The sequence below is a fragment of the Hoplias malabaricus genome, chromosome 17 (genome assembly GCF_029633855.1).
Source record: "Hoplias malabaricus isolate fHopMal1 chromosome 17, fHopMal1.hap1, whole genome shotgun sequence".
NCBI lineage: Eukaryota > Metazoa > Chordata > Actinopteri > Characiformes > Erythrinidae > Hoplias > Hoplias malabaricus.
Window position 1 is genome coordinate 34,433,665 of NC_089816.1, and position 25,344 is coordinate 34,459,008.

General features: G+C 44.1%; 1 protein-coding gene across 1 annotated transcript in view; it reads right to left on the reverse strand.

The window, feature by feature from the left end:
- ntrk3a (neurotrophic tyrosine kinase, receptor, type 3a) overlaps positions 1 to 25,344 on the reverse strand; it is a 237,670-nt gene that overhangs the window by 183,868 nt on the left and 28,458 nt on the right. The gene's annotated exons all lie outside the window — the stretch shown is intronic.

A 25,344-nucleotide genomic window follows, 5' to 3' on the forward strand; every position in this document is an offset into this window, starting at 1 on the left:
GCAGACTGCGGAACACTCTACAGTGCAGTAACTCTGCTGTTAGAGCCAATATTGAGACGGATTTGTTCCAAATGTGTCTACAATACAAAGCCATTAGTATAAACCAGTTCTTTAATTAACTATACAACAGGATTCTCATTTTAAGCAAAACAGAAACTGACCACTGCTGCACGGAAGATGTCCTTTTAGTCAAAACACTGCCATATGCCACTACTGCTTTAACTACGTGGTGCAGAGGAGCAAATTAGCATCAGTTACAGAGCGCCAAACTTTAACAGGCACTGCACATGAATGTAGAACTCAAACCTAGATTAAAGTGCATCGCCCCTCCACATAGAGTTGGACTAATTGAAAGAGCGACTAAAACGCATGCAATTGCTGCACGTTTGGAGTGCCGCGGAGCTGAAGAAAGCCGTCGGCATGGATGGATATGATTGAAGAAGTCATGGCTAATCATGGCATTGGTGGAGGCAAATTACGAGGTCTCTTGTTAGGGCGGAAGTGAGGAGGAGCAGCTGGAGTCAGCTTTTGAGAGCGAATGAATTAGCCCCGCCATCATAACACAGAGATGCTGATTAATAAATGTTTTCTTGAGTTGGCTCCAATCCTGTAGCGGTGTTTGGGGGGAAAAGAAGCTGCAAATAACCTCAGTCCTCAGAGCTCTTTCTTTTTTTTTTGAGGAACACTGTGGCGTGCCGATAGAGCCTCAGTTCTGGGAAAATTGCAGAAAGTATCTAAAGTATCATGTGGAATCAAAGAAAAGCTCTCCTCGCTTCATATCACACGTTTACAGTGGGTTTTAGAAGAGGAAAATAAAAAAAAAAAAAGCAGAGCTCTTTACAAAGTGCTTCCCCTAAACGGCAGCACATGCAGCTATCATCGAAAACCCACCTCCCTTTGGAAATGAAAAAGGAGGAAACATAATTAAAACTAGTTTACTTTCACTTTGGTTCCTAGGCGTTCATGAGGATACTTTTAAAAGAACTCTACAGGAGCTCAGAACGAGTTTGTAACTCCAGAGCAAGAGAAAATTGTTGGTGTAATAAACCAGGGGCCCTCAGAATGTTTAATCAAAGGGTCAGCTCATGGTTTTTCGGTCTTTCAGGGGCCAGACTGCAGCCAGAGAAGACAACATCTAGAAAACACTATACACCATGCCATAAAGTCACAAATATTTTGCAGGTAAAAAGGTCGTTTATTTTTATTTTCTTGCTTTTTGTATAATAATAATATTTCAAAAATGTACAGTCACTGTGGAGCACGGTACGGCGACTCGTTCCGCTCGTCTACACTGAGTTTAACGGTACAAGTGGGTGAGCATAGAGGGAAAGCATCATGCTGAAAAGTGCAGATATTGAATATCCAAAAGAGCTGATTGAAGGCGCCCTAAAACACAGTCGCAGCTGGGGGCACAGTCCTTTAATCAATAAGAGACGCGACGTAGATGGCTTCCCTCACACAGCCGTGTGTTTACAGCACTTACAGCCACAGCCTGTCACACATCAGGGAGAAATGGCCAATCCTGTTAGCAGTGGGGGCTCGGGAGGCGGGACACAGTAGTCCCTGGATTGGGGCTTAGACATGTCCTTACTGTCTCAACCCAACCCTATGCCCTTGGCCACACCACATGCTTTGCTGCTGTAAAGTGGCTGGTCAAATGAAAGGACCATAGTTTGAAGACTGTAATAAACCATGGGCTAAAAGTAATAGGCTGAATGAATGGGGAGCATGGGGGAACATTGCTGTTATGAGGCACTGATGTGTTCATTCCTCACGGTGGTGTACTCCTTTTCACTTCCTTTTACTTTCACGTTGTACCATCTTTAGGTTAGAGTCCAGTCTTTAGAGGTAGTGTCACCACCTGTTGGACCACCGTAGCACTGTAGCAACTCAACAACCTGCTTCACAACTTCAATCTGACTCTACTCTCTGGTCTCTGGTTGGTTTCCCACTCCCACAGGTCCCCCCTGAAATGTATCTGGTATCGTCTCTAAGGGGAACAGTGGGCTTTGGAAACCACAACAACGGCAGCGGTAACGTTAAGCGGTGTTTACTCATGGTGTATCAGCGTGTTGTTGTTGTTTGGGACTGAACACAGCTCCGTCGTCAGTTCAGACAGATCAGTAGAGTTTGTTCCTTCCTTGTTGCAGCGTCCAGCTCTCGCTGGATTCTTTCGTCGGCCACCGATCCAAGGAGCGTTTGAACCTCTTCAAAAGACCACGACGTCATTTTACGAGCTGCCGTCGTGAGTCGGATAAAAACAAACATGATCTCTGCTGCAGCTGGAGATTTTACAGATGGAGAGTTGGTGCTGGTCGTCTGCGTTAAACTTCTACATCCAGTGTAAATCCTTCACAGAAGAATAGAAGCCATTGACTTCTGCACTAAAGCCACATTAAAGAGCGGCAAAATGCTTATTAATACACTTCATTCCAAGCTTATGATCTTTAAAATCAGTCCCTGGATTTTTTTAACAATAAAGTCCTTCCCACAAATCTACTAACACTGCTAATAAAGGTCTGAAGTCCCATGGGAGGCTGTTAGCATTGTGCTACTTTCACTCCCAGTTAGCTATTCTCCGGGTGAGGCAGGGCTGAGAGAGTTAGCCTCATCAAGCTGAAGCAGTCTGCCTCCCGGAAGCATCGGGAGCCAGAAGAGCAATTAAACCCAGATCGGCCACGAGGACAGGATCCGTCATGTTCCAGAGAAAAACAACCCCAGCTTGGACAGATGCAGGCTGGAGAGGCTTTAAAGAGCCAAAATGGTGAGAGAAATTGGAAGAAAACAAACAGCGGTGTCTGAAGGGCGATGGTGAGGAATATTACGTCTCATTTATTAAAAAAAAAAAACTGGAACAAATAAGAGGTTTCTTTTTAACTATAATTGACACATTAGGTTTTTGAAAATGAAAATGTTTATATTCTTTAACTCACAGTAAACAATGAAACACAAACACAGTGTGTAGAATTTCCCACAGTGTGTGAGTGACTGGGTGAATGTGTGAAACTGCACACAGGACACTCCAAATCCAGCATCGACAAACACTGCTGTGCGCCAAATCCAGATGAAACATAAATGACCTCATATAAGGGTCCTCTCAGCTCTGGAGTGCCCAGGACTCAGGGTATGGACACAGTGCTGGAGGTGGATGCTTCATCCGCTGGTCAATTTCAGAAGATGACCTGGAGCCACACGTGGACACTGCACCTCATTATAGCAACCAGAGCAGTACTCACAGGAGGAGAGGGAAAAAACAACATAACAAACTTCAAGATCGCAACAAGGCTGACCATTAGAAAAAATACCACTGCCAGCTCTGTGAGAGCAAATAAGAGGGAAAAACAACAACAGCAGCAGCTAGCTCTGCACCATGACTGTGTCTGTGCCTTCGGAATGGCGTTCCCTGTGATCCAGAATGCAAGGAAAAGCCCTCAGGTCAGAGATGATGTCATATGCAAAGGTTTGGGAACCCTCCAGTCAAAGCACATATTTTGTTGAATTTAAAGTGAAGGTATGGGCAATTTGTATGGGCCACAGTGTGTGGTTTGTTGGCACAAGGGTACTACCATCCTTCCTAATTGTGTTTTGGCTGGGATAGGAGAGTCCAGCAAAGTGTTAACTGGTACAGGACCTGAGCATCAGGAAAAAAAAAAACATGTATTTCCAAAATACAGGAGAAGGAAAAAAAGTAAAATAATAATAATAATAATAATTCTAAAGTATTTTTGGAGCCTTTCTATTGGTCCATGCATTATTTAATTGTTCACACAGTGAGAAGGACAGCTGCTGTGTCATCTGTAAATCCTTCTTCCCGATAATAGTTGGGGTTGGTCCAGAGCCTACATGGAATCATCAGGCAAAAGGCACTCATTTCAGTCCACTAAAATCAATAGTTTTAGGAACCAGAGTGATTCATCATTGGCTTTACATGAAGAATCATTTGGACACCAGTTTTCCAACAAGATCTCAGAATATCTCGGTATATGTGCGACTAAAAGGAGTAGCAGGGATATCCCTAACTCTTACACAAGCTGTTATTTTATGATAAATAGTCACTATACGATCGGGAAATCAGTTCCCGACCACTGGTGGCACTTGTACCTCATGTACTCACGGTAGAATTACAGAGAGACAGCTGTAAACTATTGTGGGAGAAAGTTATTTTGGCTCTATTTTGGAGCTGAAGATGAATGATAGGTTAACGTTATATTTAGAGTTGGGCTTAGAATTAGACGTTTATAGTTAATAGACTATGGCGCAGGGTTAGGGTTAGAGTTAGAAACCCACAGATGTCAGTATTTTCTCCTTTAAAATCTATGATCCCCAGTGTATTCTCTGAGTTTAATGTAGTTTCAGTGGAGTATGGCCCTTTACTTCAGAAAAAGCAGAAAACAGCACCAGTAGCAGCTGATTTTTCGAAAGTTAGCTGTAAAACTCTAGTTCCACCTTAAATTGTGAAGCAACTACATTCTAGTGCCTGAGACTACTGCAACATTTAAGGTGGAACTAGAAGAACTAGAATCTGAATTGAGCTCCATGTCACAGAAGAGTGAGGGGGAGGGGGGGTAATCTATGATTGAGAAACTCCTCTGAAGGTGAATGAGACCCTAAATGTAACTCTTGTAACTCTTGAAGGGTTTCATAGAGGAAGAATTTAACTAAGGTAAACCTCTTTGAGTTAGGCTGAAGGTTAGGGTTATGTTTAAGATTATGGGTGATTTTTCACACTGGACACTTGTCACAAATAAATATTTTCCCATTGACTAGGAGCACATAAACCTCTGCACACGACTGTAATTGTTACAGCACACTTCTCTTTGTTCCTTAGATTTATGACTTACTCTAACTACCCACACTGCAATTACACCCCGCCTAATGAGGCAGCGTTTAATGAAGGATAAGGCTGTGGCGGTCCCCCTGGCACTTGTGAGACACTGATGTAAAATCCTGCCCTTGTGGTTTTGTCACTGTGTAGTGACTGCCCTGGCATTCCCCTCCTGTCGTCCTGTCCTCCCATCGTCCTGCAGGGAATATCGAGCAGCAGCTGCGGGCAGGACGCATACGACAGGTTTGCGAAGCCAAGGAGGCCGCTTTGCGAATCCTCCCTGAGGACCATCAGCCACTAGACCCTGAGTTTTTATCACCTATTCATTTGCGGCACTTAGCACCAAACGACTCGAAACTTCTGGGATTTGCCGATGTGTCGTTTTCAACATCCTGGTGGCTCAGTCATCCCACAGATTTACCCTGCCCCCTCTGTCTTGCTCTCCACCATGTACTATAGTACTTTATATCTCATTTTTTTTATTTTTACCCTTACCCTTTATGAATGTCATCTTGCCCCTAGGAGAAACAGAAGTATAATGAACATATTCACTCTATTTCAACACAACAAACGCCTCCAAGAGGTCAGAAAGCCTTGTGCACCATTTCTAAAGTGGTAAGATACACAGAACACACCAAGAGCTCTGATTCAACACCATGAACATGCACGTGCTGGGACTCCTTTATCACCCCAAGAAAAGGCATTCAAGCTATAGCCACTAGGGGCCCTACAGAAAAATGCTACTTGGTTTTAAACTAGGAAATATCTAATACAGCCCAATGAAGCATTGACCACATCCGAGAAACACTTGAAATTCAAGAAATTCATTTGGCAAAAAGTATTATCAGGTGTAAATTAATGCAGCTAACAGTTGGCCTCAAATATTTTCATCTGAACTTTAATAAGCTTGAATAGCAATCCATGCACACCACATACTTGAGCAACTCCTTCACATGGAACTACCTCCTGTGGAGAGATGTCTCTCATACCCAGACTCACTCGCATGGCTGAATCTCTCAATGAACATCTGAGGGATCTGATGACAGGAGCGATTCAGGCCAGATGGTTTACCACAGCGTTCCACCTGGGCACACGGTTAGACCTCAGGTGCCACATTTAATCTGCCATAATCCTTTGAGTGAACACTGTAGTTGATCACATACAGGGTGTTTGAGAGCACCATGTCTTTCTGTAAATTACATTCGGTGTGTCCTACATCATGCTAAGCATGTGCTGCCATTATTTTGAAAGGACAATGGATTAGTGAAGATAATGCCAGAGGTGAGAATCAAGTGTGAGCAGCAGCAACCTTCAAATAATCTACAAGGCAAACCTGTCAGGAAAAGACTCATTTGTCATGGGGGGACCAGTGGCCTGTTTGTGCTAACACAGATCCAGACCCTGGTGTTCTGAGGAAATCTGAAACATGAGAACTCAGAAGGGACATTTCTGGTGAGGGAAGGTCCAACCTGGAGAAATAGGGTGGAATCCAGAGAGAGCACCATCAACTCTGCAGGGGTGGTATGTAAACCTGGTTTGCTCGGTCACTAGAAAATTAGACCTACTCTAGTGAGTTGATGGTTGTTTTTTGAGATTGCATGTTTTGATTTAGGATAATCATCACCACCGTCATCATCATCATACAACAGCAAAGGGTTAACATACAAACACAATCCACATCAGCGAAATCATCAGCACCTCATCTATCAAACCTGTGAGTGACTACCCAGCTCCAACACCACCATCAACGTCATCTTTATCATCAGCATCATCATTACACATCTTCATGTGCCAGTAAAGGGTTAACTTACACGCATTTAGTCACATCAGAATATTCAGCACCACCCAGTCCAGTAAGTGACCACCCAGCTCCTCCCACGACTACACCACCATCGTCATAACTGCTGTTGCACAGCTTCATAGTTGTGATGATGTTGTTAGCATTTTCTTGTGGCATGATGTCTCCGGAATATAAAAGAAAATTATTCATGGTATACACCATTCCAGACTCTTACCCAACAGTTTCAGGTAATGAGACGTAATGGAGTGGACAGGTCTTCTCTTACTCAGAAGGAAAGGAAATAGAAAGCCCAAACTAGACAAGAAGCAAAGTACTCTGAGCATGGAATGGAAACTGTTCCCCTGATTTGGTCCCATTTGACCACTGTATTCTAAAAAACAAAAAAGGCACTCATCATTACAAATAAACGCAATATCATACTGCCCACACCCCAGTCAGGCCCTGGACTCCTCCCAGCTGTATCAGCTACCGGTGATCAATAGCTGCAGACACAGAGATGGATCAAAGTTAGGGAGTGAATGATGGACTGGACAGGTTTCAAAGAGCACACTGAGCCTCCCCCCAGTGACTAATTGACCAGTGGACTAATTGATGGAGTCATCGATTGGGGAGCACAGTGGCTAAATGGCCAGTAATGAGTCAGACAGGGTCTTCAACGAGTCTCCAGAGCACTGAGGACAGGAGTGGATAGAAGAGGATTTCAGGAGTGGTTCTAGAGTTTCACAGCATGCACCAGCAAGACTAATCTTATAGCAACTGTGCAGTTGATTTATAGGTGTCTTCTGCTCTCTTTCTGTGTTGTTTTGAGTGGCACAAGCGTTGTCTTTTGTAACATTGTTTAACCTTTTTATTCTGCAATGTTCCTGACTTTAACTTATCCACAGCCTCAACCATAACCAGTAGACTAACCTTAAAGGGAACATCTATGATTGTGGGTAAGTGCAGTTCTCTCTGGTTGTTACATTCGGAAGCTCCATGTCTTTTAAGGTGGAATGATGTGTTTGAGGGGAAAACAATGACTGTGCGTTGGTGTCTGAAATGTAACATTTTTGTAGGTTTTTATTCACTGTTTGAATTCCCATATAAACTCATTTATAACTCGAGGTGTTTAGTTTTGTAGCACTGTCGCCAATGCAGTTAGGCACCTCCCAAATTTGGAGACATTTCCACCTTAAGTGATCTGAAACAGCAAAAATAAGTGAGTGTTACCCCCCTATGGAGCAGTAATAAAGCAATATCCTAATCACGATTTGTGCTTTTCAACGTTTGAAGTTATCTCCATTGTATAAAAACACTACAGATGCCTCTGCCATGAGCAGAGAGAGAGAAAGCCTAGATACCGGACTGAGACACATTGTTTTTGTACACATTTACAGACACTGGGGCTTCGTAAACACATTAGAGTGGTTTCCAGCGCAGCACACGGAGAGGAAACATCTGACTTAAAGGTGAACTTCACCTTTAACTCTAATCATAACTCTAACACAAACACTAGCCATGAGCCTAAACCTAAACTCTAATCTCCTGAATATCAGAAGCCACAGGATTAACAGTTAACAGCTCTGTTTCTGTGATTCTCCATCAGAGACAAATAGGAATTTAGTTTGGATTTTGTGAAACAGTTTCGGCAGTGGATAGAATGGGAACAAATAATCACAATCAATCATACCATAGAAATACTAGGAATATATGGGCTACTCATTTAAATCATTTAAATAGGATTTTACATTTAAATCATTGCTAACAATTGCCTTGCTTCACTAAAATATGAGTTTTGTTGGTTGTTGGTATCTTGTGACTTTCCAGAGGCATTGTTTATTTGGTCTGTGACACTTCATTCTAAACAGATGTCATGAAATCATCAAAGCATGTCAGAAACAAACACAAATAAAGTGATTTCTGCTTCGCATTCTGAGAACATTGTCCAGTTATAGCACTGAATAATACCCAATATTAAGCTTAGTTTATAACAACACCAGCTAAAATATTATCCTGGAATTTGTGTGTGTAAATGTCCAACACTCCTATGTTGAATGAATGAATAATATTTACACTCATACCATGCTTTTCTAGATCCCATAGAGCAATACACCATCTATTAGGTAGAGAGGAGATATGAGGGCGTGATCACAGGGGAAGGTTTAACTGGACATCAGGGTCACCCCTGAACTCAATTCCAGGAACTGCCCCAGGATCCTTACATCTCATCTGAAGGATGGCAGTATGTATTCAGTACAGTGTCCCTTTCACTGCACCCAGGCATTGGGATGTATGCAAACCACAGTGAGAGCGCCGCAACACCCCCCCCCAGCAGCCACCCAAACTCGCCTAGGAGGAGGGCTCCCATCCGAGTACTGATCCGGACCCAGACCTCCCCCTCCCTCGTGAGAATGAGATGGCACACTCCTCTCCGCTTATCTCCACAGACCATGAGGACTTTTTACAGTCATGTTCGTTCCCAAATAAAACAAATAGGGCTCGGAAGGTCATGCCCATAATCAAGACCTCATTCATGTTCTCAAGTTATATATTAAAATAAATGAAAGTTTAAAGCTACGGTGGAGGGTTGTATTAGTGTTTTGTGGCAAAGTGCATCATCTGTCATTCGACAGGAAAATCATTTACAGGCTGTGAATATTTAAACAGGAGTTGGATCAAAAGCATGTTCTGGGCATTGTCCTTTGTTTCAATAGGTAGGAGTTCACTGGAAAACTGATATAAGAGGAGATAACAGGTCCAGTGTAGGGTTGCCATGTTGATGAGAAAAAAGCTGCACAAAGCACTTCCAATTAAAAGCGATGTTATTGCTGTTGTTACAGTTACAATTACATTTAAACAGAACTGACTCTACACCGGAGGTCTCCCAGTGGCCAACTTATAGCAGACTTCGTGTTCTGTGTAAGTCTAACAAGACAACTCTTGCATTACCTCTGCCTTCCAGTTAGCGCAGACACAGTCGGCTACACCATGCAAGCGTCATCCATATGTGAAACAGAACGACGTGAGCTGTTACACTTTAATTTGCATCCCATTACCTCGGCTCACACATACTTCACACCTACCTTATATTGAAACCCTGACTCTTTTGACGGATGTCATGTTTGAGTGTTGTGCTGAATATTCAGCGCTCCCTTCTTCGATGTGCACCACGCATTTCAGACTCTTCCCTCTGAATGACAGTCAGTCCTCTAGGGATTTGCATAGAAAGGCTCTATCACATATTTATATCAATGCTACTCTGAATACAACAGGTAAGCCTCTCGTTCACAGCAGGCTTTGATTGTGCTTGACGAGAACCACTGCCGTTTCTTGCGTCAGTGCTAATAAGACGTCGTCTTAAGTGATATTCCGTGGGGACACATGTCCATGAGAAAATGTTACCACAGGATGTCTGTAATGTTACATGGCGTCTCTGGGAGTCTAGTAACTTAAAGAGATGAATGAATGAATAAATGTAGAAAGGAAGCCATAATTGCTACACTGAAAAGTGTTTTGTCTCTTTCATGGCAAGCGAGGCGTGGTGGTGCTGCAGATAGTAAATGAAACTGTCCACATGACTGGGTGAGTGTGAATGAAAGGGTGACCCTGGTCAGGACGTAGCGGTTACAGAATGTGAATGAATAATAACAAAGGGATGTAGGTTGTGGAGATGTCCTTGTTTACTGAGGGTGTGTTTTTGTTGTAGCACTTCACCTCCAAATGTTTTCTTTAGTTCACACGAGTCCAATTGTGTTCACACTGTACTGATTTAACCTGGGCTTATTTATGAAACCAGAAGCTGAAGTAAAGCAGAAGCACAAAACAGGACGCAGCTGATAACGACAGAACTACAATCACTAAGACAGTCTGTGTTTAACACGAGGACTGTTTTCCAGTCCTCGTGTTTTCTGTCTGAGCAGAATCGCTTTGCTTTTTGTCGCTGTGTAAAAGGTCTTCCAGCCACATCAGCGTTCAGTGCTTTGATGGATTGCATTCACACTAAAAGCCAAAGGGTTTTATAAGAAATCCTAAAAGCATGGCTAGTTTTCCAAGCCTCTCCTTCACAGTGGTGGTGTCTGAAAAGCAGAGAAAGGTGGGTCACGGCAACAAAACCAGACCTTTTTTACCACTCACTCAGGATTTATCCTAAAAGAGAAAAGCCGACTTGTTTCATAAATATGCGAGTGTTGCAGATGCGCGTACGCGGAGAGAGTGTTATACAGGGAACCAATGAAGCGGGCAGGCCAACTGTAAAACATCTCCACGCTTCAGCCTCAGGAGAGGAGGGAAAAATGCAGAAAAGGAATACAACACCACGGGGCGCAACAGAAACATGGCTTTTATGCAGCGACGCAGTCTCTTTATCTTCTGAAGTCACAACATTTACATAAAGGCAGGACGTCAAACTGCATTTCTCCTTCCCTTTTGTAAAGCCTTCTTTCCGAATCACAAAGTCAGCATCGTTTCGCTCTCCTTTACATAGTGAGGTGTATTCCCCAGCGAGGAATCCTTGCAGAACTGCCTTTGTGTGTCAGAAAATGCCTTTCCACTGAGCTGACAATGAGCAGATCCCTGCCTTACTGAAAAAGAACAGTTAACAACAGCCGCTAAACGTCGTTCTAATGCATCTCCTCTGCCTCTCAATGGGGAGTGTATTAGACAGAGATGACTCCCTCCGAGTGGCACACAAACACTCACCGCACACACTCCTTCATTTATTCTCACTTTCTTAAGATGCTTTATGGTTCTGCACTGTCCGCTTCTTACAGGCAGTTATGTATACCCACACAGGGATTCATTCATTCATTCATTCGTTCATTCATTTTCTGTAACTGCTTCATCCTGATCAGGGTCACGCTGGGAATAGATCCTACACAGAATCGCAGAGTGCAAGGCACAACCACAAACTGAACAGGATAAAACACACTCAAACACTCACTCACACACTCACTCACTCACACACACCTGTGGACAGTTTCACACATTCACCCAATCACTCACAAATTCACCCAGTCACTCACACACTCAATCACATCAGTGGACAGTTTCACAAATTCACCCAATCACTCACACATTCACCCAATCACTTACACACTCAACCAATCACTCACACACTCAAACACATGTGTGGACAGTTTCACACATTCAACCAATCACTCCCACATTCACCCAGTCACTCACACATGCTCTATCTACCAACATGTGTTTGGACTGTGGGAGGAAAGTGAAGACACTGGAGGAAACCCACACAGACACAGGGAGAACACCTCACATTCCTCACAGACAGTGACCCGAGGAGAGGATCCCACCCAGGACCCCGAACCCCTGCAGCTGAGGGACATAGACATACACTGCAGCGCCCCCTGCTGGGCCCAGAGCAGGGTTATTATTATTGTTAATAAAATCTATGCCAATAATGAGACCTAAAACTGCAACACACACTAAGTGGCAGCCACGGTCTGATGCTTAGAGCAGTGCCGGTGGAATGCAGGAACAGCACCTTCACCACCTTCAACATCCATGAGGAAGTGTGTGTGGATGCTCAGTGCCACAAAGGGGTTAGATTAAAAACCACAAGTCACTCTTCTCCAGGCCCAGGAGGACATGCTGAAGACAGGCTACGAATACGGCCAATGGATTCATACACAGCTAGATTTTGAAAGACATTATAATCAATGGAAAATGACTGTGAGACTCAGAAAAGACTGTCTCTTAGTGTCACAGGGAGCATTGGTGAAGACTCAGGTTTGAGTCCCCTCTCAGGCAGTGTTACAGGAAGCCTGTGACTGTAACGTGACGGAGCTGCCCTGGACAAAATCGTCTGCAAAATGGCGTAAAAATAAACTATAAAATAAACCCGTTCTCCAGGATAAATGTAAAAACATCTGCGCCACAAAAAACCCTCCGAACGCAGCGTGTACAAATCTCCTACAAAGGATGTGGCGTGAACATTAGCATACGGCTTTCATCTCCATGCTGTGGCTCAGTGTCAACAAGCCATTAGCTGCTGGAGGCACTGCAGGATTCTGCTGAGTCTGCAGAGCCATCCCGATCCTGCCAGGTCGCAAAAAACAAGCCCAGGATCTGGAGGCAGCCACGCAAACCCACACTCCCTCCACCGCCTTAACACACCGCACTTTCATCACTGGGAAAAAGAAAAGCGTGAACGGAACACTAGGTGCTGTTTAATACAATCAACATCCAGGAGCATGGCCACTCCCACATGGGGGACCCTCTACATGGACAATAAAGAGGTTCATTCATTTACATCAAAGCAATTTGGGAATTCATATCAAACACATGACCTCTTTAGTAAAAATAGTTTGCAACTGTGTAAATAAGATGTCAGGGTCTTTGTGTGTTCATTTGTTGTGTTTAAATTTGTCTTTGCGCTCTCACATAAACACAGGCCCAGCGCTGTGATTGGACAGACTCAGACGAGGGGGCGGGGTCATTCTAAAGTCTCTGCACTTGATGTGAGAAGTGGAGCAGAATCAGAAGCGCCCATGTTTTCTGCCTGAGGCAGTGCACAGAAACCTGGCTAAGGGGCGTGGGGGGCAGGGGTCTTGTTTCACAGTGTGTGGGTTGGTAGGCTCCAGAAAAAGGTGATGTCCTCTTTACAGTAGCGTAGTTAATAACGGGGCTTCTACAAACTTTTGGCCATACAGTGTCTTCCGAGGTTTTTTGGCTCTAACAGGATTAATAACGGCTTGATGCTACAAACACTTTCAGTGCAGAAACGCATTAAAATATTCATCCATAATTCACTGGAACCCAAGGATGTGATATTGAGCTGTTGTTGTGGTTGGACCCTGTGTGAACCCAGGACGGGACGCAGTCCGGAGCGGAAGCCTGAGGTAAGGAGGAGTTTGTTTGCCAAAGCCTATTTGAGAAGATATATTTCACAAGAAAAAAGAAAAAAAAAAGCCTGAAAAGCCTCTGAAAAATATTGGATTATTCTCTTAAACCTCAAACACAGCATGAGGCACCACGGGACGCTTCCTGCACCTCGGGCCTTTACTCACTCCTTCTCTCATTTCACAACATTTCGCACTTCACAAAAGCTTTTAAGCAGGTTCACCGTCCTGGATTAATCGCTCTCTGGGTCTGCGGGCGTAGTTATTTATTTGTTTATTTCTTTTATTTACTTCACGCCAACTTTTAGAGGCATTTCCTCCATTAACACAAAGTGTCTTTGATGTGAAGCACATAAGCGCTCCCTAAATGTGAGTGAATGTGTGAGTGAGTATGTGTTTGAGTGAGTGAGTGCGGATCAAGTGCTCTGGAGGTACTTTGTTGGGAAGCGTCTTGTTGGTGGATAGCGTCAGGAATGAACCTACAAAGAATTTAAAAATATAAACACAGTCAAATATATAAAAAAACGGTTAGATTTGATAGTATTCATGCATTCCCAGATGTTATATGTAAGTATAGTCATTTAATTAGTACATGAAGCAGTGAGTGTGTATGCCCGTTAGTGAATGGATGCATGAGTGAGTGTGTGAATGAGTTACAGATCATTTCCATTAGATGTTTTCCATCCAAAAAAGAAAGAAAAATACACAAACAGGGTAAAAACACAGATGCTATTCATCACTTCTTAGCACTGCCTCTAGCATTTATGTTATTTACCATTGAACAAGATGTGACTGTGCAGTTTACAATACTCTGGGTGGGTGGAGAGAGAGAGAGAGAGAGAGAGAGAGAGAGCACGAGAGAGAGACAGAAAGAGAGAGAAAGAGCGAGAGAGAGAGAGAGTGAGAGAGAGATAGAAGGAAAGAGAGCGAGTGAGAGAGAAAGAGAGAGAAAGAGAGAGCGAGTGATAGAGAGCACGAGAGAGAGAAAGAGAGAGAGAGCACGAGAGAGACAGAAAGAGAGAGAGCACGAGAGAGACAGAAAGAGAGAGAGAGAGAGAGAGAGAGAGTGAGTGAGAGAGAAAGAGAGAGAGAGAGAGAGAGAGAGAGAACGAGAGAACTGTTTGCAAGGGTTGCAAACAGGAGCTAAATTGATGTGAGGGTGAGGGGTAGGAAAGTTTATAGAATGAACTCCACATTGTCCACATTCTCTTCCTCCTTACCCCTTAAAACTCCCCGTTCTCAGACCCCTCCCTAAGCCGAGCGTACACTCTACAGCGCTTGGCAGAAGGCAGAGACGGCCTACAACTGAGCCTCACTTAAGCACCGTGGCTCCTTCAGGAGGAAGAATGAGGATGCTCTCATCATGAAGAACGTTCCTTTGAGCTGGAGAATGGCGTTCCTTGAGAAGTACGAGAGCTGGAGCGGTGCTAAAGGCTGTGGGTGTGGGAATGACAGAACTGAGAGGCTTTACGCCGGGGTGTAATCTCAACACCACCATCATGTCCGATTATCTCTGTATAAGAACAGAAAGGACATGATCTAGAGCAGCTGCACGTGAGCCCGAGTTCACCATGCCCAGTGCCAAGTGTTGGCCTGAGGGGTAAAGCCACCTGTTTGGGGCTTTACTGTAGAGCAATGGGAGCAATGGGACTGGTGCACCTGTACTCTAGTGACCTCTGATTTTCACTGATGTGTTAGTGGTATTCAGAGCTGGATCCTTCAGTGCTGTTTTGTCTGGTGTTAATGAGCATGGAGTGGTTGCAGAGGGGAGGTCCTGCAGACTGTTGAGAAGTGTGGACCATGTGTGGGAACTAAATCATTCCTCAGTGAACAGTGGGTTCATCAGGTTAACAGAATTCCGCAATTGCCCAAGGGCTACTAATACATGTGAGCTTCATGCCGATGGGTATCCTGTTATTTCCTGTAAAGACTCACATCTATTTATTCTCTGTGGTCATTAATGCAGCAGCAGATAAACTGAGAGGGTTTCTTTTAGGGCTTGGTATGAGGTGGAAACAAGGCCATTATCCCTCCCCATTAGAGACCTGTAGTCCCTCCTGTTATCTCCTTAGGATATACATGCATTTTCTGCTTCTCCACCAGGTGAATCAGGTCCTAGTTCTGGAAGTGGGTTCTTGTTTAGTGGCTGTTCTCTCGTGGTTCAGAGCGAGTCGAGTAGGGACTAAACCGTGGCGTGTAAACCTTGCAGAGCGCTGATCGTCAAGAGAGAGTCGTCACTCTACGCCACGCAACGCAGACGACCAGCACCAACTCTCCATCTGTAAAATCTCCAGCTGCAGCAGAGATCACGTTTGTTTTTATCCGACTCACGACGGCAGCTCGTAAAATTACGCCGTGGTCTTTTGAAGAGGTTCAAACGCTCCTTGGATCGGTGGCCGACGAAAGAATCCAGCGAGAGCTGGACGCTGCAACAAGGAAGCAACAAACTCTACTGATCTGTCTGAACTGATGTGCAGTGCTCTATCAAATCAGGGCCTGGTAAGCGTCCTTCTGAAAGCGTGAACGGAGGGGTCCCAGCAGTGTGTAAACTGGGGTCTTGCCATCTGTACGAGTTGATTAACACTTCTGCAGGGAGGGCTTGAAAAGCAATGCCTTGCTTAATGTTGTTTATTAGGCGTTTGTGAATGTTGACAAGTTCTCGGCATTAAGAGCCTATTTTTAATGAGTGTGGAGACGTGTACTGCACTTCCCTGTGGTCTTTCATCTCCGCAGAATCTTTTTTCTTTAAAGGATTTGTAAAGCAGCACAAATTCTTGCACGTGTTGCTGCAGATTACTGTCGACCGTACAGAGAGCACTTATTTACCGCTTTATAGCAGTGCCTTAAAAGTAATAATCCTGCGACGGCAATGCAAAATCATAACACCGCATTTCCACTTGGAAATATGACAGTGGTGTTCTCCCCAGCCGTGTTTACTCACAGAATAAAAGAGTAAAATATATCACAGAGTCGTTAATGTCATCATGTCTTTTCCCACGTTAAAAACGATGGCTTTTTCTGCCGCTGTGTGATGTTTGCGCTAATCTTCGAGGGCTTTGTAAAGCTCAGACAGAAAGCAGTGAGACACACTGACATTCTCAGTGTGCTTCAGCTATGAAAGCCACTTAACTTCTATCTGTGACTGAAATCCATAAGCTAAAATTAGCCTTAATAAATCTAATGATAATTTGCATTAGCACACATTAGCACTAGTGTTAGCACACGCTCCCGGTCTGAAACAGACCATGAGGTTCAAGAACGACAACGCTGCAAAATGAAGGAAAACACCTTTGTAACTTTGAAATTAGGCTAATGTGACAAGATCTTTAACTATTTTTTTTTTTTATTCTGGTTCCCAGTCTTAGTTAGCCTCATCCCGCATTCTCACCAGCAAGCGACAAGTTGCATACGTCACTCTGGTGTGTGTGTCCAACATGCAGCTTCTGACAAGAAACGGTAAACAATCAATCAGCCAAAACAAATGCTATATCCGTCTGGCTAATGCCTTTCAGGCTTCATGTTTCTTCAAATAGTCCCTGTGTATGTGCACAAGTGCAACGTAGAAAATCTGAAAACTAGAAGCAGTTATAGCCTTTTCCACATTTACAAACACACCACTGAGCGTGGGAGCAGCTGGAAACCTTGGAACACTACGTCTATTGGCGCTTTTCCACTGCATGGAACCTACATGACTCTCCCACTGGTCCTGGTCCCTGGAACCGTGTACTTTTTCAGTCCCTGCTCGGTTGCAGTTCCATCTGAGTTGAGTAGGTACTCGGAACAGCTTGTGAAATCCCCCCGAGGGGTTATTGAAGAGGTTCAAATGCTCCTTGGGTCATCTCATTTCACTGCTAGTTGTACTGTATATAACTGTGTGTGTGTGTGTGTGTGTGAGAAAGAAACTTTGATTTGATTTATTTTCCATTGCATTTATATGTATTTTTGCGTGTGTGCATTTCACGCACCCATGACCCTGACACACTGTTGCACTTGTGTGTATTACAGATTTGTCGATGATATTTCATGCAATGTATAGAGGAGACAGTGAATATTAATAAGCTCAGGTACTGATCACAAACACAGTGCCTAATCATCCCAGGGGAATGGGGTGGGGTTTAACGCTAAAGAGAATGCAGTCCCATTGCATCACCGATCATATCTGAGAGTTTTCACCACCCTCTAGCCATCACTTTCCGTACAGTATGATGTCTATAGACTTATGTATGTCATTCTATGCTTCTCTATTGATTCCACAGACTACACCTCCACGGCTGAAAATCTGTGTCCATGAAGCCTGCACCTCAGAACTGCTGAATTCACTGATAGCCAACCGTAATTTTCCACCAGCATGAAACAGATTCGGTTCCCATTTCTAAACCTAATTTGGAACAACATTTCCCCCAACACAAACAGGCTCTGTAAGCAGACAGGCAGAAATGTTTGTTCCCAGCTGGAACCAAAGAAGAGTCGGTTCTTCAGTGTAAACCATGGCACAGTCCGTGAGGAAGTTGAGATAAAGAAGCTCCAGAAGCTACCAGAGCCTCAAATAAAGCGGGATGAGTCATTTACAGCATGTTACATCATACTCAATGGTCTTCTGGGTAAAGACCAGAGAACCAGAAGGTTAGTGTGTTCTCCCCGTGTCTGCGTGGGTTTCCTCCGGGTGCTCCGGTTTCCTCCCACAGTCCAAAAACACACGTTGGTAGGTGGATTGGCGACTCAAAAGTGTCCGTAGGTGTGAGTGTGTGAGTGAATGTGTGTATGTGTCTGTGTTGCCCTGTGAAGGACTGGCGCCCCCTCCAGGGTGTATTCCTGCCTTGTGCCCAATGATTCCAGGTAGGCTCTGGACCCACCGTGACCCTGATTTGGATAAGCGGTTACAGATAATGGATGGATGGATGGAAATGACCCAGTTTGTAATTCTCAAAGAAATTGCTCTGGTCAGTGCAAGTCGAGGCTTGTGGGCTGCTTCTCCCTGCTGTTCTCACCGTCCAGGTACAGCAGGACATCTTTGGAAACACACTGAAAAACTCCAACTCATCCCACATCATTTCCACATATGTATTGTATCTCAGTCTGATCTGACCGCTCTGTAAACAGTGGATAAACCTTGACCCTGTCCTGACTCTATCTGTTTATCTCTGGCTCTGAAGCAGAATTCAGACACAGCCCCACTGAAACCCAGTCCCACAGCACCCCCTGCTGATGATGCATCTTTGATTCCCATCAAAAGTTTTGGAAACATGGGTTGGAGTCCATTTGTTGAAAAGAGCTATGTGGGACATTCACATTCACATACATCTAGACACTGTGAAAAAGCGACTGATCTGAGAGCAACAACAGAACCTCGAAAACCATCATGAGACCAGCTGTTTTCCTCCCAGAACTTCACTAGATCAGCACTAGAACGACTCTAGTAATATTTCAAGCTGAATATTTGCAGCTGCTTTGCCATCACTTCTGAAATTGACCTGTTATTCAGCGACGCTAGCTGTGTTTTATCCATATGGGTTCAGAGACATGTTTGTCAGCTCTAACAAAAGGGCCCCCAGTGCGTTCTGGGCTGAGGCCTATTAACATGTCAGCCAGCTCGGCCGGGCTGGGATATTGTCTGCGCTTCATTTGAAGTCCCTCTTCAGATGGCAGCTAGCCTCTAGCAGCACTAATATATGCAGTGTCCAAAGTTATTTTGATCGTGCAGTTAGGAAACAAGAGCTGGCATTAGTGTCCTCCTGGCCAGAGAGAAAACGTTGGGCTGTAGTAAATGTTTTAGATTAACACTGGAGCCAATTACTATTCCGGGGTTGGGAGGAATCAAAGAGAAGCTGTGAAAACGCTCTCATTAGCTGGAGCATATGACAATGTTTAATCCTCATTAGGAAAGCCAGGGCTGGGTAGAGCTGCTGAAAAATAAATAAATAAGATAAAGTAAAATACAACTCCAAATTGTGCTGATATTGTAAAGCAAGCCACAGCAGTGGCGGTGTTTACCGAGACTAAAGAGCAATTCCTACGCAGCTTAGAGAACGGCTGCTTAAACAAGTGGCGAATGGCACTGATGGCGGGATCAAACGTGGCCTAAAAAATCTGCTCAATTGCTTTTCCATAAGGTTCAGAGGGCTTACGAAATCAAACGTGGCTGAATTAATTTCCGTATCTGCTTTTCTATCGAGCTCGTTTTTTTTATTTTAGCCGTGGATCAGTGGCTGGAGGAGCTCTGGCAGCGTGGAGGAGACGGGCCAAGGCCCAGCTTAATCAGGTCAGCATTAAAAACCTGCGCTCGTCTTATTGAGTTGGTCTTGTTTAATAACAGTGATGGAGCCAATGGGACAAATGCAACTCTGGACAGACAGGAGCCGTCCAGCACTGAGCGAGGTGGCCAAACTTGCCATAGTCCACACACACACTATACGTTGTCTGGACATAATATTACACATACAAGGGTTGGACAATGAAAGTGAAACACCTGTCATTGTAGTGTGGGAGGTGTCAGGGCTAAATTGGAGCAGCCTGGTGGCCAATCTTCATTAACTCCACATTGCACCAGTAAGACCATGTGCATCCAATGGTTCAAACACTGTGTCCTGAAGGCGATGCCGTGTATCAGGACGACAACGCACCAATACACACAGCGAGACTGGTGAAAGACTGGTTTGATGAACATGAAAGTGAAGTTGAACATCTCCCATGGCCTGCACAGTCACCAGATCTAAATATTATTGAGCCACTTTGGGGTGTTTTGGAGGAGCGAGTCAGGAAATGTTTTCCTCCACCAGCATCACGTAGAGACCTGGCCACTATCCTGCAAGAAGAATGGCTTCAAATCCCTCTGACCACTGTGCAGGACTTGTGTATGTCATTCCCAAGAAGAACTGACGCTGTATCGGCCGCAAAAGGAGTTCCTACACCGTACTAATAAATGACTGTGGTCTAAAACCAGATGTTTCACTTTCATTGTCCAACCCCTGTACATATATCAGAATTCAGGTTCAAACAAATACGTTGTCATAGGTAGCCTAAGAATTTGAAACTCTCCAGTCGGTTTTTGCACTCAAATCTTTACAAAGTCCCAGGAGCTGTAAATATGTAAAAAAACAAAGTGTCTCAGCCCAATATGCTAGGTTTACTCTCTTTCTGCTCATGGAACAGGCACCTGGATTTGTGTTAGACAACGAAGTGAGTTCCAAACGTTGAAAAGCATGAACCAGAATGAGGATGTTACTCTATTCCTGCTCCATAGGGGGGTAACTCTGACTTATTTTTGCTGTTTCAGATCACTTAAGGTGGAAAAGTCTCCAAACATGGGAGACGGCTAACTTTTAAGTGTTACAAAACTAATCAAGTCGAGTCACATATGAGTTTCGGTGGGAACTCAAACGTTAAATTAAAATGTACAAACCGCTCCACGTACGAACAACAGTTGATTTTTCCCCCTCAAACGCACTGTTCCACCTTAAAAGATGCAGAGCTTAGAGCTGCGTTTCCCCACAAGCAAAGATGTACCCTCTTCAACTCTGTAAATACTGAAAAGTAACCTTAGCTTTAACAATAACCTTAACCCAAACCCAAATTTTAAAAAATCGTCACCTTAAAACGTAATTAATTACATGGTGGGGACCAGATGTTTGTCCCAACAAGACAGACAAGCCGCCACCATGTGAGTGTGTATAGAGTTTGTAGTCCGCACAAGGTGTGTGTACGACTAGCCACAAGTTCATCTACATTTGTATTATCAAATGTCTCCACCTCATTGGCTTCGACAGCAGGCTTTAACCTCCAGGGCTCAGCACAGACAGAGCTCACATCCACACGCTTCAGCCTGCGATGTCTAGCGGCGTGACAGTGGAGCAGTGAGAGTGGCTGCGTATGTAGATGTGGATGAGAGTTTCTGAGTGGTGGGTGGAAGTCAATGACTCATGACAGACCCGTTAGCAGCAAGAATAAAGAGGGTCCCCATCTGGTGACACACACATTCATACACAGTTTTTTATGGCTGTATGTGTGTGTGGGAGGTGTTTATAACAGAACTATATCACATTGTGAGGACAAAAACCTGTGTACACACTCATTTTGTGGGTGCCCATTACATTTGAAAGCGAATACATGTTTTAAGGTTATGCAAAGATTAGAGTTAGGATTAAGCTAGTTGTAAGTCTCCACAGAACGAATGGAAGTCTGTGTGACGTCCCCACAATCCTCATTTACAAGGCTATGTGCAATTGAGAATCTCCCAGGGTGTGTCGTAACTCAGCAGAATGATTGAAGGCATGTAGACAGAGGCAGACGGTTTCTGAATGATCGATTGTTCACTCGGACTAACAAGGGAATGAGCAGCGCAGAAGCCGAAGCCTGCCGTTGATTGACAGCTCCCTGTGTACCGCCGTGAACTGGCAGCTCCATTACCTAACCCCCGAGAGCAACCAGAACGCACTCTTCCCCAGAGACGCCGCAGATAAACACACAGGAAGTGTCAAGGTGGGAGGTGAGAGAAACAGAAGGCACATTCACAGCGCTCGCTGCTAGCTACTGACACCGCACAAGTGTGCTAAAACCTGGCAGTGGAGCTCGACTGATCTGTTCACAACTGAAGAGTCCATGACTCAACTCAACACTGCTGCCTTCCATATGTCCGGCTGGGAATTGATTCCTGTCCAGTTTGCATGAAGATGTGGGGGTCCATTTTGCATTTAGGAACAGGGTGAAAGGGGGCTAAAGTATGCAGAGTGACAGGCAGACTACAGCCTGTAGTTGGAGAAGTATAAAGTGCTCCTGTATGGACCATGGAGCTGACAAATGGACAGTGAGTGAGTGTACAGATCTAGACCAGAGTGCTATATATCTCTGTGACATATGGGAAATCAACATGCACCTCCAGCAGTGTGCAACATCAAAGGTCTGAGATGGGAAGAGTAGTAGGGCAGAGAGTGTGACCACAGGTACAGAGTAGTGCCTCGGTCCGGTATGTTAGGCTTTCTCTTTCTTTCTCTCTTTGCACTCAAATCTTGTCTAATGTGTTTACGAAGGCCCAGGGTCTGTAAATATATATATATATATATATATATATATATATATATATATATATATATATATATATATATATACATAAACAAAGCGTCTTAGCCCGGTATGCTAGGCTTTCTCTCTCTCTACTCATGGAGAGACTCCAACCACTGAAAAGCTTGAACCAAGATGAGGATGTTGCCCTATTCCTGCTTGGTGGGTAATATAGACTTATTTTGAGCTGTTTCTGATCCCTTAAGGTGGAAATGTCTCCAAACTCAGGAGACGGCTAACTGTGTTACCTACTGTGCTACATAACTTCAATTATGTACAAACAACCATCATATTTTCTTCAAATATCCTGGTCCACCTTAAAACGAGTTTCTGAATGTAAAACAAGTGCGAGAACAGTGCTTACCCACAATCATAGACGCTGCCTTTAAAGATAGGGTTCTGTGTATGTAACTGTGTGTGGACAGTAAGTGAAACAAAACACCTTGTGTCCATTTTCAAGAATGAATTACAAAGAATGTATTGATTATATATGGTTTCACAAATTCAGGTTTAGATAGATCTCTAGATCAATATATTGATCCTAGATGGAAAATCTAGTTTTACAGCAGAGATAATAAAAACATTCATTCATTCATTCATTGTTTGTGACCCTTATCCAGTCCTTCACAGGGTGACACACACTCACACATTGAAGTTAAATTAGAATTTAAATATAACCCTGTACAAACAACAAACACATTTCACATCTTTGAAAGACACAGAGCTTCTGAATGTTAACAACCAGAGAGAACTGCGATTACCCAGAATTGTAGACCTTCCCTTTAACATCAGGCCTAAATAACGGTAAACCAATGAGAAAAGAGCTGGGTAATGGTTTCACTGGAATCTGCCCTGTGTGTTTATAACTAGTTTGTAAGAAACTCTCGCCTGCTCTCACGATGTGACAGTTCTCGAGAAACTCCTGGAGTTGTCTGTCTTTGTGAGCGATCTGAAAGTGCAGGATGTTTCCTTTAGGGCGGGTCGAGTAGTGTGGGGACTCTGAGGGCTAACAATAATCAAACACTGAAGTGTGGGCCAGGCGTCCAGACTCTGTCCCAGGAACTGCCCTGGGGTCTTTAATGGCCTCAGAGAGAACCTTTTTTTATGTCTCATCAAATGGCGCTGTTTATTCAGTACTGCACTCAGGCATTGGGATGCACACAGACCTCAGGGACAGTGCCCCCTGTTGGCCCCAGCAACGCCACCTCCAGCACCTTCCAAGCTCGCCTAGGAGGAGGGCTCCCATCCAAGTACTGACCCAGACCCTCTTAGTATCAGTGGATTTTAATCTCAGCAAAATGATATAAGACAGGAGCATAACACAGATTAATAGAATATAAATAAACAGTTTATTTACAATATACTAATGATAACTAGTTAATATTATCCAGCATTTCTCTCTCTCTCTCTCTTCTTCTAGAAATATTTGTTTCACCTCATGTTTCTGTTTCAATTCCTTCTCTCTCTCATCTCTCTCTTCTTTCCTTTTCTTGTTAAATCAGGCCTCTCTTTCTCTCCCCTTTCCTCACTGTCCCATATCTGTCCTTCCACATCCCTCTGTATCAATTCTATCTCTCTCTCTCATCTCTCTTTTTCTTCATTTCTCTGTGACAGTATGTAAAACCAGGCCCCTCACTTCCTCCCTCTCTCTCTCTCTCTGTTCTTTAACACATTTCTGTAGACATGGACTTTGTTCCTGTTGGTCTCTGTTGTCTATTGGTTGGCTCCGAGGAGGATCTGGGGGAGGTGGAGAGTTAAAGGAGGGAGGGGAGAGGAAACAGGCCGTGTTTCAGCTTCTGAAAGAGGATTTGGCTCGACTCGCGAGGTGCTCTTCATGCCTCCAAAGTGAGGGGAGAATGGTCGCGAGGAATTAAAAACAGCATGTTGCCAAGTCTTTGAGATGTGTGATGAAAAAATGCAGATAAACAAGGAGAAGTGGGGGGAAGGCTGGGGGTTAAAGGAGTGGGCCTGAGCCAAGCCAAAGACTCAAAGTACAGGGTAGAGGTTGGAAACACTGGCTGGAGAAGGGTACTGTCGCATCATATTGGAGTGAAGTGAGTGAACAGAGCACTGCTAAACAAACTGCAGAAAATACTATGCAAATAAAAAGTGGGACATCATATATTTAAGTCTAATAATTTGGAGGTGTGAATCCACCAACACACACACTGTGAAACAAGACCCCCCCCCCCCCCAGTCAGTTTCCTGTGCACTGCCTCAGTCAGAAAACATGGGATAACATTTATTGTTTAGGTTGTTTACACTGATAGCGATTGTGCTATACATGGTTCTATACAGCGACTTTTAGAAAAGGATCCGGCACCAAAAGTGGTTCTTCTATTGTTACGATGTCAAGCTTGTTACAACAGAGGGATTGATTTTGGTGCCGTATAGAACTTGAAGAACTCTACAAGAAGATCCTACAAGTGTTCAGGGTTCTATATAGAGCCATGTTCGTTTCCAAGAACCATATTGAAGTGTGTACAGTAAAAACACATACAGCAGATTCATTATTGGGTTGAAATCCCTCTTTGATTATTACTAGATTGATTATAAAAACAACACACACTGGAGATTCATATTTTGTCATTTGTGGTCAGTCCCATCTTCAGATTCATATGGTGTGTGTGTGTCTGTGTGTGTGAAGTCAGCCATGTGTTTAGATCCTGTGTAGATCAAATTGCTGGCGCGGTCAGTGGAGCATGGCTCTGAACTGAAGGGCTCTGGACTCCTCGGCCGCTGAGAGAGCATGTTACCCTGCTTGATGCACAAACCGGACCATCTGTGCTTTTCCGTGTCCCAACCCCTCACTATCGCCACAGTACGGC